Below are 8854 nucleotides of genomic sequence, written 5' to 3' on the forward strand. Positions count from 1 at the left end.
AACAGGCTGCTTGTTTTAAATGAGCAGACTCTTTATCTGGCTCATTCTTTGATTTACTTGATTTTAGTTGGTTTCAGTTTGTGGAGACACTGGCAGGAGCATTCTCCAAACTTCTGGTATTATCCACCTGAGAGTCATAAGAGTAGTCTCCCTGGTATGCTGTATCCTCTCAAAAGTTTTCAATGTTTGCATGCAGTCATCTCTAAAATTTTAGAAGGTCTCTTGTCAACTTTAAATGACAAAAACGGAAAGAAATGTGTGACCATGAGAACACCATAATCTATGAATGATGTGCTGAAACAAGAAACCCAAAATGATGGTAACTGAGGGTAGCACTAAAGCCCTAAGTTATTGTCATATTCTCACCTAAGTGAGAACCTGGCTAAAAGTGGGGAATTTTGAAACAAAATTATGGGAGTTCATTGTTTTGCACTGATCTCATGCACAAGGCTCCTATATATGAGAACAAACCAAAGCAGTGTCATTCATGCTAAATATAACATAATTGAACTGAAATTTTAAGGAAACAGATCCTAAAACAGACCAATGTTTTTCTTCTGTAAAAAGGAAATTCTTATATGGGAGAGGGGGAGATCCTCTCTACTCTAACCCTTTTAAAAAATAATAACCTTAAGTCCTTGTTTCCACTTCACAAAATCTATCATTCTGCTATTTCCCAGTGAGACTTAAGACCAAATAAGAACATTTATGGTGGTATTTCCCAGTGAGACTTAAGACCAAATAAGAACATTTATGGTGGTAATAGAGTGATATCAATGCCTAAAATTTTGGTCTATCTCTCAAATTTGAAAGGATGACCAAAAGGGGAGAATTATTAAATAAGTTTAGTCTAAAGCTACCTCCTTACATATTTTAAGTTCAACCTAAAGGTTTCTGCAGAACTGTAACATAACTGGATGTGTAAACAGACTGTAACCTACTCTTGTGCCAATCACCAAGTTTGGACCAATCAAGGGTGGCCAACTGTTCAAATCGAGTTCAAATAAGGAAAACACTGAGCTAAAACCAATCCAGCTGTTTCTCTACCTCATGTCCATCTTCTGTATGTCACTTACGTTTTTCTCTCCATAAGTCTTCCATCATATGGTTTTGCTGGAGCTTCTCTGAAACTATTGTAGTTCAGGGGCTGAGAGATTCATGAATTGCTTTTTGCTCAATGAAACTCTGTTAAAATTTTTAAAAAGAAAAAGAATAATAGATGAAAAGTCTATCTTGGCATGTTGATGGGCTTTTAGTCTCTTCTCTGGTGGTTAGTCTTTCCTGGTTATTTGATAAAATTCCTAAGGAGGGGATTTTAAGGAAATTGCACTTCTTTTAGAATGAAGTTTTCTTAGTCAGATAAGGAATTTCCAGAGAAAGTTCCTCCCTGTACTTGGTGAAGGGAAAAAACAAGAGAAGGTTAGAAAGTCTTTGGTTTTGAGGCAGCTTCTCAGGCCTTCCTACTTTAATTCAAAGTTCCCAGCATGGCAAAGCACCAAACTTTTGCAGTATTGTTTTCTGAGCCTTAACAATAGTCACAGTTCAGATGTCGGTGCTATACTCATCTCAAGCTGTTCACACGTATACCAGCTGCAAATCTCCATTCACACTGCAGATATAGATATTTTCCCAATATCATATTAAGTAAATCCTTTGATACCGTTGGCAAAATTTTATGGTAATTTTCAAACAAAATAGAAGTAGGACTCTCAGCAAATTAAAGAATACAGTCACTTTGCATTGTAAAGTAAAATCCATTTTAGTTCATTTTCCTTATTGATACTATCATGGAAATAATGTTAAATAAAAAGAGTCAGAATTTATATATAGCACACCACTTAATGTAAAAAATTGAAAGTATTTCTGTGGCAGTCATTGAGTTACATCACATGGATCTCCCCTTAAGAAAGAATCTCCCATTCAGTTTCTGGGAGTACAACTAGCTGACAGCCTTCAGCTATTACAGATTTGAGGATGCCCTCAGCTTTCAAACTCAGGTTACATTCTTCTGGGGAAGCCTCTGGACAATGTCTGAGCATGATAGGAACACTAAGAACATAGTCATTTCTGCCCAGTGTGGGGGTCCACTAATGGGCAATATTTTCTCTGAAGCTCCCCATCAGGATTTTACAGAATGTTATTGTCTGATATTCTCACTTCTCTAATCCTGCTCCTGCTTTCTTTTCTTTCATTGGTGTCAGTGGTGAAAAAATGATCAGGATGAAGTTTATAAAAAGTCATGACTGGAGAATCACAATGCCAAACCTTGAATTTGAGGACTAAGGCAATGTCATTTGCAGCTGAGAGTTACAAGCCTTTTGAAAAATACCTCTTGGTGTGCTACTGGGCCATGGTAGAGATGAAACACTCAACTAGGGGACATCAAGTGGCCATGTGCCAGAAACTGCATATCATGAGTTGGATTCTATGGAAGCCACTGTGTTTCAAAGTTAGGTGGGTTCAGCACCAATCTATTGTGACATGGAAAAGGTATATCAAAAATCAAACTTGAGTAATATCCGATGACATAAGTAACTACTTCAGCAAGTGGTTCAGATGGCTGTGTTACCCACAATTTTTGCACTAGCTGTCTATCATGGTTCACACCTATATCTATATGAGGGAATTTCCCCATATATTCAGCTACAGAAAGAAGAAAAAAACCTACTTTTGTTTATGGAGGCATAAGCTTTCTATGTGGGTGTAAACCAAAAATGAACAATCAGATGAATCACAATCACACTCAACTGTGGCCTTAGAAGAAGGTGGTGAGGGAAAATCTTACAAACCACTGTTCATTCACTTTTCCTTTAGGGGCAGAAAAGTATGATGCCTTTACTCACCTATCATAAGAGTCATGGCCCACACCCCTATAACAAGACAGGTTAACAAGAGAAAAGCATAACAAATGTATTTAATCTAGGTTTTACATGACATGGGAACATTTAGAAATGAAGACCTAAATATTCAGAGAAAACTGTCCACTTTTATGCTCAGGTTCAATGAAGAATAGACAGCCAGGTAGAAATGGAATTGGACAAAAGGGTATGATGGTAATAGACCAATGGGGAAATCTGAACAGAAAGACCTGTTTGTTCCAATTCTTCTTGGCCTCTCTGTGTAGTAGTCCTTCCTCCCAGGTATGTGGCAGGACCCTTCTAGATTGAGAGTCTTACGACCTACTATCAGACAAGGCAGGTCAGAGAATTTCTTTATGACCAGGTCTAAGACAGAACAACAGGGAAAGTTTAGAGTAATATTTCTGAGTTTTATGGCTTGCTTTGGAGGAGGGGAGTTCTAGTTTCTATGACCTGCCTTGGGGAAGAGGAATTATATTTTAATGACTTGCCTCAGGGCAGAAAGAAGGGCAAAAAAACCCAGAAGTGTTGCTGGAAATCAGGGACCCTGAATGGTGGGACTGGCTGATGCCACGGCAGAAGAAAATAAATCATGAAGATTTCATGGATATTTGTTAGTTTCCCAAATTGATACTTTTATAATTTCCTACACCTGTCTTTACTGCAATCTCTGAACATAAATTGTGAAGATTTCATGGACATTTATCACATCCCCAATCAATACTCTTATAATTTCCCATGCCTGTCTTTAATCTCTTAATCCCATCATCTTCGTAAACTGAGGATGTATGTTGCCTCAGGACACTGTGATGATTGCATTACCTGCACAAATTGTTTGTAAAGCATATGTGTTTGAATAATATGAAATCTGGGCACCTTGAAAAGAATAGGATAACAGTGGTTTTCAGGGAACAAGGGAGATAACCATAAGGCCTGACTACCTACAGGGCCAGGCAGAACAGAGTCATATTTCTCTTCTTGCAAAAGCAAATAGGAGAAATATCGCTGAATCCTTTTTCTCAGCAAGAAACAACCCTGGGGAAAGAATGCATCCCCAGGGGGAAGTCTCTAAAATGGCCTCTCTGGGAATGTCTGTCTTATGCAGTTTTCGATAAGGGATGAAATATGCCCTGGTCTCCCACAGTGCCCCCAGGCTTGCTAGGATTGGGAAATTCCAGCCAGGCAAAATTCTAGTCAGACCGGTTTTCTGCTCTCAAACCCTGTTTCCTGTTAAGATGTTTATCAATGACAATGTGTGCCCAGCAGGACATGGACCTTCATCAGTAATTCTAGTTTTGCCCTGGCCTTGTGATCTCATTCTGCCTCTCTGCCCTTGTGATATTTTATTGCCTTTGAAGCAAGTGATATCTGTGACCCACTCCCTATTCATACACCCCTCCCCTTTTGAAACCCCTAATAAAAACTTGCTGGTTTTGTGGTTCAAGGGGCATCATGGAACCTGCCGATATGTGATGTCACCCCCGGAGGCCCAGCTGTAAAATTTCTCTCTTTTGTACTCTACTCTTTATTTCTCAGACTGACCGACACTTAGGGAAAATAGAAAAGAAACTACATTGAAATATTGGGGGCTGATTCCCCCGATACAGAAGGACAGAAGAAGATCAGAGAGAACTTACACATGATGCTGCTTCTGAAGCTGCTTCTGAGGCCTTCCAATCTCTTTTAGTTCAAAGTACTAAGCATGCTAAATTACCATACTTTGGGATATAATTTTCTGGGCCCCAATGGTACACAAGGAGAAAGGTCCCAAGGTAAGAATATATATGAGATTATGGGCAAAGTTGAATGAATTGTCTGGCTGGTTGGGGGCCTTGGAGGGAAAAGATTGGAAGACCAGAGACATGAAGGCATGGGGAAGGGGTGTGGCAAGTCTACGAAGTGGTTTTTGAGGTGGATGGACATTGGAAATGAATATGGAGTGTGAATGTCTTTGTATCATATGTAAGCACACATCAGAAATCATCCATCTGCAAAGAATTACACAAGCTAGTAGAGGAAATTACTTGGCCAATAGATATTAGACAATTTTGTTGTTGGCTATCCCAGCACTGGCATGATGGGTCCATGAACAGAGGAGCCTCCATGGCAGAGAAGGATGTAATGCATGGTGGGATTCCCCCTTAGCAAGGCTGGTCAGCAATTACTGCTTCTGAGTTTCTGTACCTGTCTACAGCAGAGGTTAACACTGACTCCCTAAATCTCAAAGGACAGCTGGCCACTTTTTGGTAAGTTGGCTTCATTGAACGCCTTCTAGCTTCCTCCTCTTTTCCTTTCATGGGCATCAAATCTGCATCACACTTTGAAGGATTCCCCTGACCAGTTCTCTTTCCTCCCCTTTTACCTTTCACAGGCATTACTCCCAGATGAAGTTTTAACTCTCTAATCTTCATCTTAACATGTTTTTCAGGTGATATAACTGCCACAATATCCAAAACAATAATATATATGGTTCATAGATACATTTCCATGTAAATAATTTTTAAAAGACATTAAATACCCTAGAATGGGTGCCTACAGGGAGAGGAGTGGAGTGTGCTGAACGGGGCAAGAATAACAGGAAATAAGGCAAACATAAAAAATCAGAAGACAAGATTGGATGGAGAATTGTGTGCAAGAAACTGAGACATATGATTGGTTGTGTCAATCATGTTGCATGCATCTGAGGTATAAATGGAAAACATTTATAATTTCTATTATTTGTTTTTCTTTTGAGAACCTGAGTGTTTCAACTCTTACTGTAATTCTGATTGGACAGAGATGGACTCAGTAATAGGAGCTGACTTTAGAGTGGGCTTTTTTTAAAGAAACTTCTCTCTTTTTACTGAAGGAAGAAAGAATTATTCATAGTCCAGTTACCATCACTCTCCCAAATGGGTTTCAGGACTCCTGAGTGCAGGATGTATTCCAAAATATTTCCCATTTTTTTTTTCTTTCTGAATGAATGTTTGACAGTCCTAAATGTGGGCTAAGCACTGGTGTTTCTTTGGATACCCATGTCCAGCTCCCAACTACCACCTCACCTCATCTCCCTCCTTGAACAGCAACCTTCCCTTCCCTTTCCTGCCTACTTTTGGCTACTTCCAATTGTCCTAAGCTGGGTGATCTCTCTTCTTGCATCTGGAGACTCTCCCTTCTTTCTCACACATTTGATTGGCCTACCATAATTTACAAAGAGTGAAATATTCTACAGAAATATTCAAGGATTATCACTTTCACTTTCAAAGGATGATTAAGATTTCCTTTTTTAATCACCAGCAGATGAAGCACAATCTAATTTCAGGTCACAAGTTTCCTTCAGATCACTCCTTGGTTCATTAAGAGGAACTAAAAATTATAAAACTTAAGATAATTATAAAAACTTACCCGCCAACAAAACGCTCTTGCTGAGGTATTTGTATTCCCTGTGGTCAAACAGTTATGATGCCTCTCAGAAAGGGGAACACCGATTGGAAGCCAGTGGATTCTATTCTGGGTTGGTAACTCTTACCTCTGGGGTAGCTGTAGCTACAAAGGCTATTGTTTATGGTTTAGAACAGTGATATTGACCTTTAAGTAGTTATGGCTTCCTTAGATAATTCTGTAGGAAGACCTTTGGATAATCTTATATTAACCTCATATTAACACACTTCACTCAGAAACATAGAGGAAAAGCATTGTAACTATCAGGATTACAACATCTTACTTCCTCCACTCTACTGCTGGGTCCATCCTGCAGACCCAGACCGAGTGACAGAAGAAAGGAGTACTCAGACACAAGTATACAATTAAAGAGCAGGCCAGGGAACTGCCAGCACTAGGGGCTGAAGAGGGGTAGCAGTCCCGATAAGCTGGGGCCTCTTGTACTTATTGAGTACTGGTATAATTTCAAAGGCCTGGAGCCAACACAATCTGTGGGTAATTAGCATTGTCATACCCCCTTGCAAGGAGCAGTCTTGCATGCAGATGATCAAAAGTTGTTCTCTGGGTGACATAAGTAAATAAACTAATCTAGATAGATTTCTTTTTTTTAATTTTATTATTATTATACTTTAAGTTTTAGGGTACATGTGCACAATGTGCAGGTTTGTTACATACGTATACATGTGCCATGTTGGTGTGCTGCACCCATTAACTCGTCATTTAACATTAGGTATATCTCCTAATGCTATCCCTCTCCCCTCTCCCCACCCCACAACAGTCCCCGGTGTGTGATATTCCCCTTCCTGTGTCCATGTGTTCTCATTGTTCAATCCCCACCTATGAGTGAGAACATGCGGTGTTTGGTTTTTTGTCCTTGTGATAGTTTGCTGAGAATGATGGTTTCCAGCTTCATCCATGTCCCTACAAAGGACAGGAACTCATCATTTTTTATGGCTGCACAGTATTCCATGGTGTATATGTGCCACATTTTCTTAATCCCGTCTATCATTGTTGGACAATTGGGTTGGTTCCAAGTCTTTGCTATTGTGAATATTGTTGCAATAAACATACGTGTGCATGTGTTACTGTAGCCTTGTAGTATAGTTTGAAGTCAGGTAGCGTGATGCCTCCAGCTTTGTTCTTTTGGCTTAGGATTGACTTGGCAATGCGGGCTCTTTTTTGGTTCCATATGAACTTGAAAGTAGTTTTTTCCAATTCTGTGAAGAAAGTCATTGGTAACTTGATGGGGATGGCATTGAAACTATAAATTACCTTGGGCAGTATGGCCATTTTCACGATATTGATTCTTCCTACCCATGAGCATGGAATGTTCTTCCATTTCTTTGTATCCTGTTTTATTTTATTGAGCAGTGGTTTGTAGTTCTCCTTGAAGAGGTCCTTCACACCCCTTGTAAGTTGGATTCCTAGGTATTTTATTTTCTTTGAAGCAATTGTGAATGGGAGTTCACTCATGATTTGGCTCCCTCTTTGTCTGTTATTGATATATAAGAATGCTTGTGACTTTTGTACGTTGATTTTATATCCAGAGACTTTGCTGAAGTTGCTTATCAGCTTAAGGAGATTTTGGGCTGAGATGATGGGGTTTTCTAGATATACAATCATGTCATCTGCAAACAGGGACAATTTGACTTCTTCTTTTCCAAATTGAATGCCCTTTATTTCCTCCTCCTGCCTGATTGCCCTGGCCAGAACTTCCAACACTATGTTGAATAGGAGTTGTGAGAGAGGGCATCCCTGACTTGTGCCAGTTTTCAAAGGGAATGCTTCCAGTTTTTGCCCATTCAGTATGATATTGGCTGTGGGTTTGTCATAGATAGCTCTTATTATTTTGAGATACTTCTCATCAGTACCTAATTTATTGAGAGTTTTTAGCATGAAAGTTGTTGAATTTTGCCGAAGGCCTTTTCTGCATCTATTGAGATAATCATGTGGTTTTTGTCTTTGGTTCTGTTTATATGCTGGATTACGTTTATTGATTTTCACATGTTGAACCAGCCTTGCATCCCAGGGATGAAGCCCACTTGATCATGGTGGATAAGCTTTTTGATGTGCTACTGGATTTGGTTTGCCAGTATTTTATTGAGGATTTTTGCATCATTGTTCATCAAGGATATTGGTCTAAAATTCTCTTTTTTTGTTGTGTCTCTACCAGGCTTTGGTATCAGGATGATGCTGGCCTCATAAAATGAGGTAGGGAGGATTCCCTCTTTTTCTGTTGATTGGAATAGTTTCAAAAGGAATGGTACCAGCTCCTCCTTGTACCTGTGATAGATTTCAGCTGTGAATCCATCCGGCCCTTGACTTTTTTTTGTTGGTAAGCTATTAATTATTGCCTCAATTTCAGATCCTGTTATTTGTCTATTCAGAGATTCAACTTCCTCCTGGTTTAGTCTTGTGAGGGTGTATGTGTCGAGGAATTTATCTATTTCTTCTAGATTTTCTAGTTTATTTGCATAGAGGTGTTTATAGTATTCCTGGATGGTAGTTTGTATTTCTGTGGGATTGGTGGTGATATCCCCTTTGTCATTTTTTATTGTGTCTATTTGATTCTTCTC

The sequence above is a fragment of the Gorilla gorilla genome, chromosome 5, assembly GCF_029281585.2.
Source record: "Gorilla gorilla gorilla isolate KB3781 chromosome 5, NHGRI_mGorGor1-v2.1_pri, whole genome shotgun sequence".
NCBI lineage: Eukaryota > Metazoa > Chordata > Mammalia > Primates > Hominidae > Gorilla > Gorilla gorilla.